This window comes from Octodon degus, unplaced genomic scaffold, assembly GCF_000260255.1.
Source record: "Octodon degus isolate 3935 unplaced genomic scaffold, OctDeg1.0 scaffold00220, whole genome shotgun sequence".
NCBI lineage: Eukaryota > Metazoa > Chordata > Mammalia > Rodentia > Octodontidae > Octodon > Octodon degus.
Genome location: NW_004524796.1, coordinates 3,262,071 through 3,276,572, shown reverse-complemented (window position 1 = coordinate 3,276,572; position 14,502 = coordinate 3,262,071). Strand labels below are relative to the sequence as shown.

Below are 14,502 nucleotides of genomic sequence, written 5' to 3'. Positions count from 1 at the left end.
ATACCAAGAAAGAGAACAAACGCAAGCGTCTGCCTCAATGGGAAGCTGGGCTATTCAGCAGAAAGGTCATCCAGCAGGCCGCGGAAGGCTCTATAACCAGAAGCACAGAAGGCTGCTGCCTGCCTGGGTGTAGACTTGGATGTGGGGCAGGGAATGGGAGGGGAATTTGAATATCACATCTTCTAAAACTGGAGCTGCTCCTTGTGCGAAGCAGTTAAGATGCCAAGGCAACTTCCAGTACACACAACTATTAACCCAAGGCTCTATAAAAATGCTCTTATGCTGCTTTTATTTTTAAGTGGCTATGTTAAACCAAAATAGGGTTCATGTTTTAAACGTGCTTATGTAATTTGTAACCTCCTTTGTAAAATACAGTTAGTTTGTTGGTTTCAGTGTATTTAACATTCAAATGAGAACTAAGACCTCTTAAGCTCTTGCATGGCTACTCATTATGAAGAGATTGTTTCTTTAATGTTAAAAAGAAATATAGGGGCTCTTGGGATGTAGCTCAGGTGTATAGCAATTGGGTAACACACACCGTATCCAGCACTGGGTTCCATCCCAAGCACTGCAAAATGAAATGAAGTGAAATACTCAGGGTAAAATGTATACAATGGAAAAGGCCAAGAGAATAAATTGATTACATAGTTTCAATATCTAGCAGCAAAATTTCTCTTCTATTTCATACACACTGACATGATCTAGAAACCTAGCTTTACACCATCACATAGCTCTGTGTATGTATATGTGGGTGTGTATTTGCATATTTATAACACAAAGACATAATGAATCTTACATATAGGAAATAAAAATTTAATGATATTATGGCAGGTGAAGATGGAACGGTGGTAGTGGAAAAGTAGGAATTTGATGATATTTCCCCAGCATTAGTTTTATAGTTACTCAACAAGTATTCTTGAGATTCTCCTAGAGGTCAGATATTTTTATTTGGCAGCAAGGCTACTGCAACAGCACAAAAGAAACAGACAGTGCAGGGACGGGGGACAGCAACTGAAGGAGTAATTATGATAAGGTATAGTGAGTGCCTTTTCAGCAACAAGGACACATAATCAAGTGTGGGAACAGCATTTATTGAGCCGCAGAGGCCAAAGCGAGACCAGAGAATTGGGAAACTGTGATTTTCATACCATGGGGACTTCAGTGTATAAAGTTGCTAAAAGTTAAGGCTAAGGAGACTCTCAGGGGTTAGATTAAGAAGAGTCTTGTTGCATGTTGGTCAGAGTATACTTACATTCTCAGAAAATGCAAATCAGTCAAGGGTTTTAAGTGGAGACATAACATGATTGCATTTGAGAAAAATCACATCAGCTAAAACATGGGGAAAGGCTCACCGAAGAGTGAGGAATAAGACAAGGACAGGTGGTAATTGCTGAGGATAGTAAAACAAGGCCTACATAGGTCCATTAGTGGTGAAGCAGGTGTGGTGGAGACATGGGACCAGATCATGAAGCTCTGTCCTGCCTTGATGAGATCTGAAGATAAAGCACAGTGACCATAATTATGTTTCTGGCTTGGAAAGAGGGAACACAACAATGCCATTTAACCAAACCAATTAACCAATGCCATTTAACCAAGCCAAACCTTTGTAAGTAGACACAGGTAATGGTAGCAGAAATAGGGGACAGGAAAACCAAGAGAAGTGAGCTCAGCCTTGCTGAGACTATGTGCTATGCTGTGAAATATTCACAGCCATGTAGGAGCTTTTGGATAGTTTTGTGAGTCTGAAACTTGGGAGATCTGAGTTGGGTCTGTAGGTCTAGTAGCCATCCACATACACATAGACCATTTTTCTTGACTCCATTTTCCAGGTTTCCCTTTTTCCAGGCATTCCTCCAGTGTGTGCCAGCACTCAGCAGCTTCTCTAGAGGCGCCAGCACACCTGTGGCCACACGAGCGAAAACCTATGCAGGTGGGGAGAAGCAGCCATCAAATAGCGACGGGAGGAAGCAGCCAGGGCACTATGGACTCAGGAGGACGTGGCATCCCGGAAGTGAGGGAAAGTCTTTCAAGAGAGTGGGATGCGAGCACAGCCAGAAGACAAGACTTCTGACTGTCTTAACTCATGTGCTTCATATGTGAAGGAACATCACTAGTTCAGCTAGCATTAATTAATGGAAAAATATTTCAAGATGATATACACTCATCTGCTTGCATCTCATGCATTCCTTCCACTCTTTATTTGCCTTGGACATGGTTAAAGCAAGGGTGTATCAGAATAAAATACTCTCAAAAGGGTTGATCCCCCTTCATGGGAGAGGCTCATGGCATGCAAAGCAAGCCTTGACTCTGACCTGTCAAACACCTATGCATATAACACGCCAGGAAGCACAAGTCTAAAAAGGCAGGCAGAAAGTGCTCTTCTTCATCCAAAAGTACATGAGGCATACACATCTATTTTTCAATCAATGGGTTTCTCCATTGACAGATGATCTTCATTCAAAGCACTTCAAATTCAGTGTTTGCATTCATTTTATATAAATATAAAATTATATATAATATATAGCATACATAAATGTAGAGAGGTTTATTTAATATAAAATTTGTGTAAGACAATGATATACATATATATATATATATATATATATATATTATAAGCCTTTCTGGAAAAAGGTAAGGGATAATGTAATTGTAAGGCAAGTATCATACTAAATATTAATTACAAAAATAAAGTTATAAAAAATTGGGTTGGCCAAATAGCTCAGCAGATTAAAGCACCTGCGAGCAGGCACAGGGGCTGGGGGTTCGATTCCTTGGGCTTGCCATGCCACCTGGGGCATGCTGAGCCAGCCATTGAGTCTGGGTGTGGTGGCACATGCCGCTAATCCTAGCACTTGGGAGCTGTAAACAGGACAATCATTACAAGTCTGATCTAGTAATGAGACTCTGAACACCCTGTAGAGCTTTCCCTAAAATACAGAAAAAAATATATAAAAAATAGAGACATTTTATTTATTATGAAGTGTCTAAGGGTATAGAAAGAAAAACTCCACCTATCTCCTTGTAATTTCATTTTTGTGCACTGTCCACACATCATTAGTATTCTATCCTCATCTTATTCAAAGGCCGGCAGAGACATAAACTTATGAAGAGAAAACGCGATCATCTACATACATTTTTCATTATCTTAATTTTTATAAAACATTCTCAGGATATATACTTTTTATCCTAAAACTTTATGTCTGCATGGTATTCACTGATGAAAATTGTTTAATACTTATTTTCTCCTGTTGTTATAAATGGTTCAGTTTTCAGTGTTCCTCAAATCTTATGCCTCTAGGAGTTGACAAAGTCCTTAAGAAGATATATTCCTACTTCAAAGCATTGCACCACCACCCTAGGTTCTTCCAAGTACAGAGATGTGGTGTCCAATTCTCTCTGGTTTTCTCACTTTCCCTTGGGTAAAGAGTGTGTGGTCAGTAACTGCTGCCCAGGGAAATAGAAATGATGACTACTGTGGCTCTGCATAGTTTTGTAAATTATAGCAATGAATGCATCCTTTTAAAAGCAACTGCTGTTACTTAGTACAAGAGGAGTGGTGGTCAGATGCAAAGGTGGGTGGTTAACAAATAAAATAGTCCACACTTGGGGACTTCTTATATTTTTCACAGAAAACCTGAGTAAGGCTCTTTTAAGATCCTCATTTCACAGAAAGAAAAGTCAAGATACGCAGTAGCAGAGTAGCTTGCCAGTGTTTCCCCAGTGTGTGAAGCCTAGGGCCTTTCTCTAGAGTCTCTGGTCCTTCCCATGGGAAACTGCTTCCCTCAGAGAAGGGACAGCAAAGGGTGAGGACTAGGGACACCATGAGGAGGAGTTAGGGCAACTGGAGGGTCCTGAGCTTTTGAAAATTCACCAGCAAGCCAGGCACTGATTTAATTTCCTTTCTGTCTCTCTCTATCTCAGTGTTTATGGGAACCTTCATCTATCTCATCCTGCAGTAATAAAAGATCATTGCACAGGGAAATTGCTAATGCAAGCAAAATTCAAGACTATGAAAAATTTTAATCATTAAGTAGTTTGTACTTTAAATACTAAAATACTCAGGCTGGATATATCTGAAGCTGAGAAGCTCTGCTTTGAGGTAGGAACATATCTTCTTAAGGACTTTGTTAACTCCCAGAGAGATAAGGATAAGAAAGAAGGAAAGGGAGAGAGAGGGATGGAAAGGGAGGGAGGGAGAGGAGGAGAGGAGAGGAAAAGAGAGGAGAGCAGAGGAGAGGAGAGCAGAGGAGAGGAGAGCAGAAGAGAGGAGTGGAGAGGAGGGAGAGGAGAGGAGAGGTGAGGAGAGGAGAGGAGAGGGGTAGGGAGGGGAGGGCAGAGAGAGCTGGAGACAGAAAGAGGAGGGGAAGGGAGGGAGATGAGATAAGAAGAGAGACAGGCAGGCAGGCAGACAATAAATTAGGACTTTAATGTTATCTTAAAATTCTAAAGAGTCAAACTAAGAATTTTAGTATGATCAAAGTTAAAAACTATTAAAAACTCATGCAGTCCCAAATATGAAAAATCAGCAATCTCTCCTATATGAATTTAAATTTAAAAACACAAATATTAAAAGTCAATTGTTCTTCAGAATAGCTTAAGATATTTCTGGAAAATTTCAATTACTTAACTATTTAAAGAGTATTATACATATTTTAAATTATAAAAATTATCAGGGAAGTATGAACTATGACTGGAAAATCATAATTCAAACACATGTATTTCCTACAATTCTACTAACCAGAAGCCTTTATTAACTAGCACTTCATCACTCTCAAGTCAATTATAATTGATTTTTTTCTACTAAGAAGCACTACAAAATTTTCATTAATTAAATTTAATTTAAAATTTACTAAATTGTAATCTAATTATTTAAGCTTAGAAATACATTGCAAAAAAGATGAACACAGCTCTGTCCTTGAATAAAAATACATTTCAGGTTTAATTTCAGGTTGACTACCATGAGACTCTGTGGCATTTGGTAATGCAATTGATTTCTATAACATGCTTAGAGGTTGCTTTAATGTCAACTAACATAATGTGCATAAGCAATTCTGTAAACTCTGATAGATGATGAATATGCATAAGGCAATCATACTAATCATAATTGAATAGAGTACTGAATTGTTTGTTATGCTATATGTACAAAAGTGACATCTGGAGATAGTCCTGCATTTCTGTATTCTAAAAGTTCAAAGTTATCACAGCGTGGCAAGCACCAGGCCCTGAGTTTGATTCTTGGTACCAAAAAGAAAAAAGAAAGTTCTCACCTACAGGGAAGTCCAATCATGTACGAGATTAGTAATACAAGAACTAGGTTTCTCTTCACTAACTCCTGGAGCAAAACCTTCCAAGAACAACCAATGCAAAGCATCTAACACAGGTGGAAACCCCGTCAGGTAGTCAGCTACAGTTTCCCTTTCTCACATACTTTCTACTCTTCCTTTTGTCCTTTCTCAGCCTTGAGGTTTCATTTTGCAGTTGTTACCAGTTTCAAAAAATGACTGTGTCTCAGGTAATATTTGGTGCTGGACCAGCAGTATTATTTCATTTAAACTCTCAAACTTTCAAAGTATGAGCACCATCCCAATTATTTGGGATAATAATTGGACTCAGAGCAAAGGACTCCACACAATGAATCAATGATAATATCATGCTCAGGTCAAGTCTCAGCTCATATTCTAATTGTCTATATATCAATCTTTAATCATTTTATTATCCTAATGGCCAGTTGCTTTTCCTCTAGTCAATTAAAATTGCCTTTAAAGACAGATAACCAAATAGAAAACAAAGAAAGAGATTTTACAAGTACTTCAAACAGAAGCATAGACAAATGCCCAATAAATACATGAAAAAACACTTTACCACCTTAGTCACCAACGCAATGCAAAGTGACACCCAAGAGTGACTGCTATACACTTAGCAGATTGGCTAAAATACAAAAGGTAACGCTAAATCTAGGTGACACACTGCTGGTAAGAGTGCAAACTGAGCATTTTGCAAAGCTGCTTACCAGCTACATAAACTCAATGTTACACTCTACAACTTGGCAGTTCCATTCCTAGATTTACCTCCTACAAACACATGCATAAAAACGGACACATTGCAACTGGTTACAGTGTCACTATTTCCATTTATCTATCCAAATACCCATCAATAGCACATCAGTGGGTCTGATAACAGTAGATCAGTATATTAGAAATTAAAGTCAGTAGCTAATTAATCAGATCAGATAATTAAATCATTATTTATGTTTATGTTCTACACTGGAGTCTACTGTGCCCAGCCACCATAGATCAATAATCAAATCACATAGTAGAATACTATACAGCCAAGAGAATCAGAGAGCTACAGCTAAATATCTTCAGGTACACAGGTCCACCTTAAAAGAACGAGTGACATAGGTGCTCCAAAATAGCATATTCTGTATGAGTCCATTTGTATAAAATTCAGAGTAGGAAAAACAAATTAATGTTTCCAGTCAACTCATGGGTGTCCTAGTGGAGCAGGGAGGAAACGGCAATGTGAACGAGGACACGGCAAGCTCAGTGTCTGGCTTGGGTGATGGTCACTCAGGGGCACCCACACTACAAGCCTTCCTGCAGCAGAGTGCTACAACCCCGGCACTCCCTCTCCCCCACACATGTTGAGCACCCCTAAACTTCTGAACAAAGGCTCAAAATCTTTTGCACTTTGAAGGATTTCAGATTTTAGATTTAAAAAAAACTTCCAAATCTATGAAAATATTCCAGAATCCCAAAACTTGGAAGATCTCAAAGACTTCTGGTTCCAAACATGCAAGGGATATTCAACCCATGTAGCTGTCCTTTGGCAGAGGGGTTTCGGAACCATTTCAGATACCAAACTTCTAAACTGCTTAAGTCCTTGAGATGAAATGGCATACTATTTTCATATAAGTTAATATGTAATAGAAAGTAAGTGCTAAATTAAGATGCACAGATTCTTTTGTAAGAATAGGACATAATTTTCCCCCAAATATTTCGGATCTGCAGTTAAGCACACAGACGTGAACCCACAGACATACAGGGCCAACTGCCCTTCAATTACAAGTTTTTCAGTAAGTGTATCAATTGCCTCCAATTGTAGGCAACTGCAGAAAAATCTCACTATTTCAGAAGCGTTGCACAGAAATGCACAGAGCTTTCCATGCTTATTTATTCTTTCAAATTTAAAAATGTTTATTCAGGTGATAAATTTTCATGGCATTTAGTAAAATAGCAAGACAACTGATGTATACACAGAAAGTTTCTGGCCTTATGCCTGCCACTGCCCCCCTCTAGTTCCGCATTCCCTCTGCCTGAACCCAGGTCCTCGCGAATGCCAGGCAAGTGTTCCAGCAATGTTATACCACCAGCTCCAGGAAAAATTGCTAGCCACAAAGCTGGGCTCCATAATAATTATTGCTAAGTATAAACAAAATCATGAAGGCTAGATCTCACAAATAGTAATGTCCAAAAGAGAAGATACATGGAGCCAGATGGAAAAAGAGAAGAGCTCTTGCCTATCGCAGGGCCCACTGCTCACAGAACAGTTTTTCAACACAAAGGAAATGTTCAATAGGCAAAGAAAGGGAGCCTAATAAGAGAGGCCCTTCAACAGGTGAACCCTTGGAAATAACCATAGCATGTACACATAGCTTTTTTGAAACCCACATAACTTTCAACATTTTCTTTTTCCTGAAAGACAAAGTTAGAGTAGGAAGAATCTTTAAGAAAGGTTTCATATCAAAAAAATAAAAATAATGGAGGACACAGACATAGACACAGACACACACACACACACTCACTCCTGCAATACTTAGCGGGGAACTTTCTGAGAAATTTCACATTAGGCAATTTTATCACGGCAAACATCACAGAATCACGGCGCACACTTACAGGAAGTAAGGCAATGATACGACAAGCCTCGTGGCACCCCTGCTGGGCACGTGGTCCCTTACTGAATGAAACTTAGTTATCCGGTGCTTCCACATAAGTGGTACCTCAGTTCTTGAACTTAATTCTTTCCATGATTCTGGTAGCAAATCCGATGGGATGAGGACTGAAGCAAATTTCATCTTAAGGCTAAACCTAACCACTGAATTTAATTCGGTTCCCATCCAATTCGGTTTGCAACCAGAATTACGGAAAGAATTAAATGCATGAACCAAGGCACCACTGTACATATATGCCGTGTGAGTTATATCTCTAATGTGTGTTGTATATTGCCTATATACAATTATATCTAACCTGTAATCTGTACATTATATGGATGTTGGACTGGCATGAACTGAGCTATCATCTCTAGAAATGACAATGGATTTGAGTAAGGAGAGACAGTGAAATGGTCCATCTGTGTGACATGGCCCTGTCCACTAGCTTCATACTGGGGCTCAGGCCAGTCCTCTGTCCTGCTGTCCACCTGCTTACTCAGTGGGTAGCCTAAGCTCCATCAGCATGGTAGAAAAATTGGTCACATTCATGAATATATTCATAGTGGGCTCTTTTCTCCAAAGACGTGAATTGTCCTTCAGAATTCACAAATATAAAAGTCTGAGTTGGTGTTCTATAAAGCCAGCTGAACTCCATACATTAAGCTCCAAAGGAGATAGGGTAAGACAGCAGCAGGTGGGCAACAGGGGAGAGTTCCTAAGACACAATATTCTAAAATAAAGGGCAATTTATTCCTAGTGCTTAAGTGCACAAATTTCTTTTATCTTTAAAACATATTTCTATGCATTTTTTTGGTTCTTTAACAAAAGCACAAGGTACAAAAGTTTTTGAGAACCAGCAGATAAAATCTTTTTACTTTTCAATTATGACTAAAAAATACAGAATCAAACTGTCTTTCTTTCCTATTTATTCACAAAAGGACAAAAATATGTACAAAAATGATTGCTTTGAGCTTTATTTTCAGAAATCCTTCTACAAGAGATATACATAGCCATGGATTTCTCCTAATTCAGTACACAAGAATAAACAAAAATTACATCAATCTATGGTATTTTTAGCCTTCATTATCCCATAAAATATAGCTTTTAATTTCAAGCAATTTTTAATTTAATATTTTCTTTATGTGGATAATTTTAACATTAAGAAGTTTGTAGCACTTATTCCCAAATCTTATTAAAAAGTTATTAATTTTTCTATTGGAAAAAAAGTCTATCCTTGCAGACGTCGTCTTTAAAAATTCTTGGCTGGCTACCTCACTATCATATTGACTCCTGATTGTCAACTGTTGCACTCAAAATACAGATGCCACCAAATACATAAAGGCTAGGGCAAAAAGTCCTTAAATTATCTTAAAGGCTTTTAATTACTTAATAAAATGACATCTTTAACACCTGAGAGGGAGATCATTGTTTCTTCCCCAACTTTCCATGTCTGGTCTCCAACTTTACTATTTAGATCATATCAGATGTTGACCTTGTTTGTCCTGGAAGTCTCGCGTATCCCTTGTCTGCTGACCAATTTTCCAGGGCCATGGGTTTCTGTGCATTACACCTTTAAGAACTGATTAGCTCTTTTTGTCAATTTCCTATTTGTGTGGCAGCCAGGAATCTCAAATCGGTGTTAGGCAGTTCAGCACTGCGGTCTGGCCAGCCTGCATCAACCTCCTGTTCTCTTTCATACCACTCTCGGAGCATAAAGTGGCTCCACGCTAACGGAGTATGAAAAGCAAGCCCGAGCTTCTTCAGAGCCCAGAGGCTGCTCGGCCGCGCAGCGTATTTCAATTAGCATCTAATCACGTTAAGTAGCGATACTTCAGAATGTGTGTCTGCCAGCCTGCTAGAATTTAATACTCAGACAGCCATTTTGCAAAACACAGCAGGTCCATGAAATAAAGGGCTATTTTACTGAAATAGTCACAGGATGGCAAAGCTGTTGTAAATGCTGGCATCCTTGCAAAAGCTGTGTCATCCATTAAACAATTACCATCTACTAGTTTTCTGACGCTGCCTAAAACCAGGCTTTCACATCTGTGTCTGTGACTACCTTTAATTTGACAAACTCTGTAATGTTTACCTCTAAAAGAAAACAATTTTCTCCCATGCCATAATTTAAATATCAAAACAGGCTGCTCTCGGTAAAAGGATATCAACTGGTTTGAACTGATTCAGATATATGAGACAATAGACCTCCCAAACCACTGGCCAGGGAAGTTCATTTCCAACCTAATTAAAGTAACACAGTACAAAAAATATGATATGAAAACATCTCCAGAATATTTCAGCATCTCACAGACCTCAGGTGCCTGGAAAACTTGCAGTACAAATGATTGATTGATTCGGCACAGAGATGAAAACATCAGAAAGAAGCAGCATGCACGACACAGACACGAACAGCATTCTCTGCCCCCAGCTGCAAGTCCGCAGCAGCCAAAACTTACATAGGACACCCGTACTCGCCGGCGATGCACCAGCCCGCAGCACTGCATGAAGAGGGGGCAGGATGTAGTCAGCGCGTGGCTTCTCCAAGCTGCACTGTGTCCTCGTCACAGCCACTGTCCATCGCGTCCCACCTTGCGCTCCCAGGTAAGTGGCATGGGCTGATCAACACTTCGCTTCTGCCTCCTTGAGAGTTTCTATAGAATCCAGGATTCCTGCAGGCACCCAAAACTTTGTTCTCTCTGTTTTTCCGTTCTTCCCCCCACCTAGGTAAATCTGAGATCTTCTTCTCTAGTGGGTCGTGGTGGGGGGTTGTCTATTGGCAAAAATGCCCCAAAAGTAGCTTTTCTTTTTCTGAAGTAACTCTTGCTAACACAGAGTTATGGCTGGCCACATCATCAGAGTTTCTTAGCAACGCTTTTGCAGGAGCCATGCTCAAACCAGGAGATTTTCAAACATCAGAGAGTCTCGCGCATCTCTACACTCTGCAGTATGGAGCTCCTGCGAAGCAGTAGCCCAGCCCTGCTGCTGTTGACTGCTTCTGAGAACACAGGGCTCCGGCTGCTGCTCGCCTGTTATTGCTTTCCTCCCAACACACAGGCTGGCAACAGCATCCTGGGTTCACTGCTGCTACCTCTGAAACGCTGTGGGGATGTCTGATTTGCTACTTGTCCTTCCTCCCCTCCCTTGGAAAAATGACTGAGTCTAGACTTCAATTCACTGTGGATTCCTAGTCCTACAGAACCACCCTCCAAACTGTCAGATGCTTGCTTTGTCCTGCAGTATGCATTTCACATGAATTGTAAGAAGCATCGTTGGAGTGGCCTCAGGGCTGGATTCATTTTGGTTGTACAGGTTTGTGTATGTGTGTGCTCACTACCAAATACTAGTTTTCTACACTGGAGCATGGTGAATGAACCTAACTCTGGCAAGCAAATTTGATCAGTCAGACCTATTTAATTAGAATATATCACTTATGCTTTACACACAATCAACTAAATAAGGCTGCCTTTCAAGCTCGAGAGCCGATAGGTCAGTACTCCTGAGAAACCACCCCTGATATCACTGCCTGAAGAGACACTGTTCAGAGACTGCTTGGGTCCTGACACTCTTCCTGAAAGGCCTTGTACATGTCATGCCTAAAAAGATGAGTCATTAAGTCACTGGGGCTTCAACTATTAATTCAGATGATATCAACCATTCTAACAAGCAATGATTCATAGAACCTTTTAGTGCACCACAGATATTGATCCCTCGCACAAGTCACCTACTGTTGCTGCATATGAGGGCGAATTAATTACTTTAGACCACAGAAGTAGCAGTGTGCACTTTAGCCCCATGACAATGAGAGCTCGCTAATTCTCAACACTTTGCCAACCTTTTCTTGAAAATTTACAATTTAAACAAACAACTCTGTATTGTTATTATCATTAGTCTTAGGGACTGTATAGAGCAGGAAAAAAAATCGTTGCCTTAATTCACTCTTATTTGACCAATAAAATAATCAAGGATCTAAGTGGTTGTTTTGTCTATAAGTAATATTTTAAGCAAAAAGTAACAGCCTACAATGTACATTTTTAGCCTAATCTGGGAAAATTTAACTTTGTCACATACTAATAAACTCCCTGTTTTTGTAGGTCCAAATGAAAAATGGAAGACTACAGAAAGAAAAAAAGAATACTTTTGTGATTAAATAAGGAACTCATCATGAAATACACTACAAGTTAACTTTTGAATTGAGAGAAAAATGGAGATTTTTGTGGGATATTCAAGATATATTCCTAGTATGTAGGATTTCAATTTTATTTTTCAAAGCAAATTAATGAGAACTATAGCAAGACCGTGATGCCTTGCTTCACAAGTGCTTTTGTTTAGAAACAAAAGTATTGGGCAAAATTTTGATTTTGTTTGCAAATCCTACATCAGGTGAAGAGCATTTCCATGGTCATCTTTTACATCCTCAGTATACAAAAAAAACCATGGCCATCTTTTCCAAAATCAGGGAACAAATCATGAACCAAGGTACCATTGTATAAGAAATCATATAGTTCAAATTTAAATAACTTTCATATAGCCCCTTCACTGTACATTTAAGGGAATAATAACTGAATAGAAATAAAGAATAAAAATTAACCCAAAGTTAGAATAAGATAAAAACCCTAGGGAAATGACCTATCTCTTCAATTCTGGGATTGCCTTGAAATTCACTTATCTTTTTATTAACTGTGATATTTTTAAACACAATATGAGAGAGATTCCCCAGATTATTAGAGATTCCACCCACCTTGTCATTCAAGAATTCATGAATGCATGCAAAGCACTAGCTAATAGGGCTCCGCAAACATTGAACACCTTCTATTTGCTCAGCATTGAGCTAAGGTGTGTGGGATGTGAAATGGATAAAGTGCAAATCTGTATATGCCTCTAGGCACTTGCAACATGACTGAGGAAAGAGAATGAAGCACTTAGGTGTGATGGGAACCCCAGAGGAACTCTTCCTCACTGTCCCTTGGGAGAACACAAAAGGCTTCATACAAGTAGGGATCCTCAGGTTGGCTCATACCATCAAGTTCCAGGCAGTGGAGGAGAAAATGCAAAAGTGCAGAACACTGCACACAGAATATGCAAGGAATAAATTTTATTTGTATAGAATATATAAGGAAAATGTGTACAGATTGACTCTTCAAGACATAGACAACAGATTATGCTAGAAGTCTTTGAACTAAATTTAGCTCTCCCCCAAATATGACCCTTATTCATCACAAATCTCTAGCACTTAGCCCAGTCAATAACATATAGAAGACATGACAAGGATTTATATTGTACCCTCATTACCCATTCATCATTTCATCTACAAAGACAGAAATAGAAATATGGCTACTGAACTAAGACAAATGTTTCAGCCTCCCTTGCAACTTGGGTAGCCATGTAACTAGCTCCTGGCCTATGGGACAGAAGCAGAAATGACATGTACCAACCTCTTAGTCTGTCCTTAAAGGGGCCAGAACATGCCTCTCCACCTCTGCTTTTTCTTATTTATTTATTTATTTATTCATTTATTTATTATGTATTTGTACAGGGTCTCACTATGCAGCTCAGACTCATAGTGATCTTCCTGTTTTCAACCTTGCCAGTGCTGGGATCACAGGTGTGCACCACCATGCCTGGTTTTGGTGGCTGGCTCACCACACTTGGGAGTGGGACCAGTGTGGCATGTGGTGCTGGGGATCGAATCCCCTTTCTTGATAGCCTGAAGGTAGATGTACTAGTTAAGACTGGCAAAGTTGCTTAGGAAGAAAAACAGCTGGTTACTCAGACAGAGGAACACAGCAAAAGGTGATACCAAGCCTGAGTTCCTTATCTTGGGAGCAGTCGTATCCACCCAAGAGTGTTTGGAGGGTAACATGAAAGAGAGAGAGAAAAAAAAAAAAACCCAACATACTGATTATGTCACATTTACTGTGGCTTTGGTTAAATAAGCTAGATCTGTATTTTAAAAGAACCTCCAACTATTTTGGGAATTGATGATTAATTTACAGAATCCAGGACTGGAGAGGTGGGGAAATGAGACAAGGGACAAGTGAAAAGAGAGTGAAGAGTCAGGATCCCAGGTTGGGGCCAAATCAAAGGGCCCTGGATGCCACAGCATAGAGTTTAGGCTGTATGTCATGCAATGCACAGAAGCCTGAGATTTTTAATGTGAAAATACCTGTGGTTCTATTAAGTAGGAGTACACGTTCCAGACTATTTGGTCTAAAAGGAATAGTTCAGTATCAGGGAGAAACTGAGCTTCCGTATTTGCAATAGGGGTCTATCTGCTGGGTAGCTGAATGCAATCAAGCCAATAAAACCACTTGCTTGGCTCCTGTAGAGAAATTATGAAGCTAACAAATTATTCAGTAAGCTTTGTTGTCACTGCAGATAGTGCAGTAAGGGTAAACTTGAAGCATGGCTCTGAGAGAATGACAAAAACAAACTAAAAGTAATCCTAGAAAATATGGTTGTGATATCACATAATTTTTTAAATCCAGGAGATTTATTTCTGGGCAGTCTTTATAGAATATGAGAATATTTGCTCATTTATTAAGTTTTATTTTAGATTAAAATGAGGAGAGAAA

The 14,502-nt window shown here is 39.4% G+C and overlaps 1 protein-coding gene across 4 annotated transcripts in view; it reads right to left on the bottom strand.

Moving 5' to 3' along the window:
* The window catches only part of Cacnb2 (calcium voltage-gated channel auxiliary subunit beta 2), a 374,901-nt gene that overhangs the window by 239,364 nt on the left and 121,035 nt on the right, over positions 1–14,502 (bottom strand). The gene's annotated exons all lie outside the window — the stretch shown is intronic.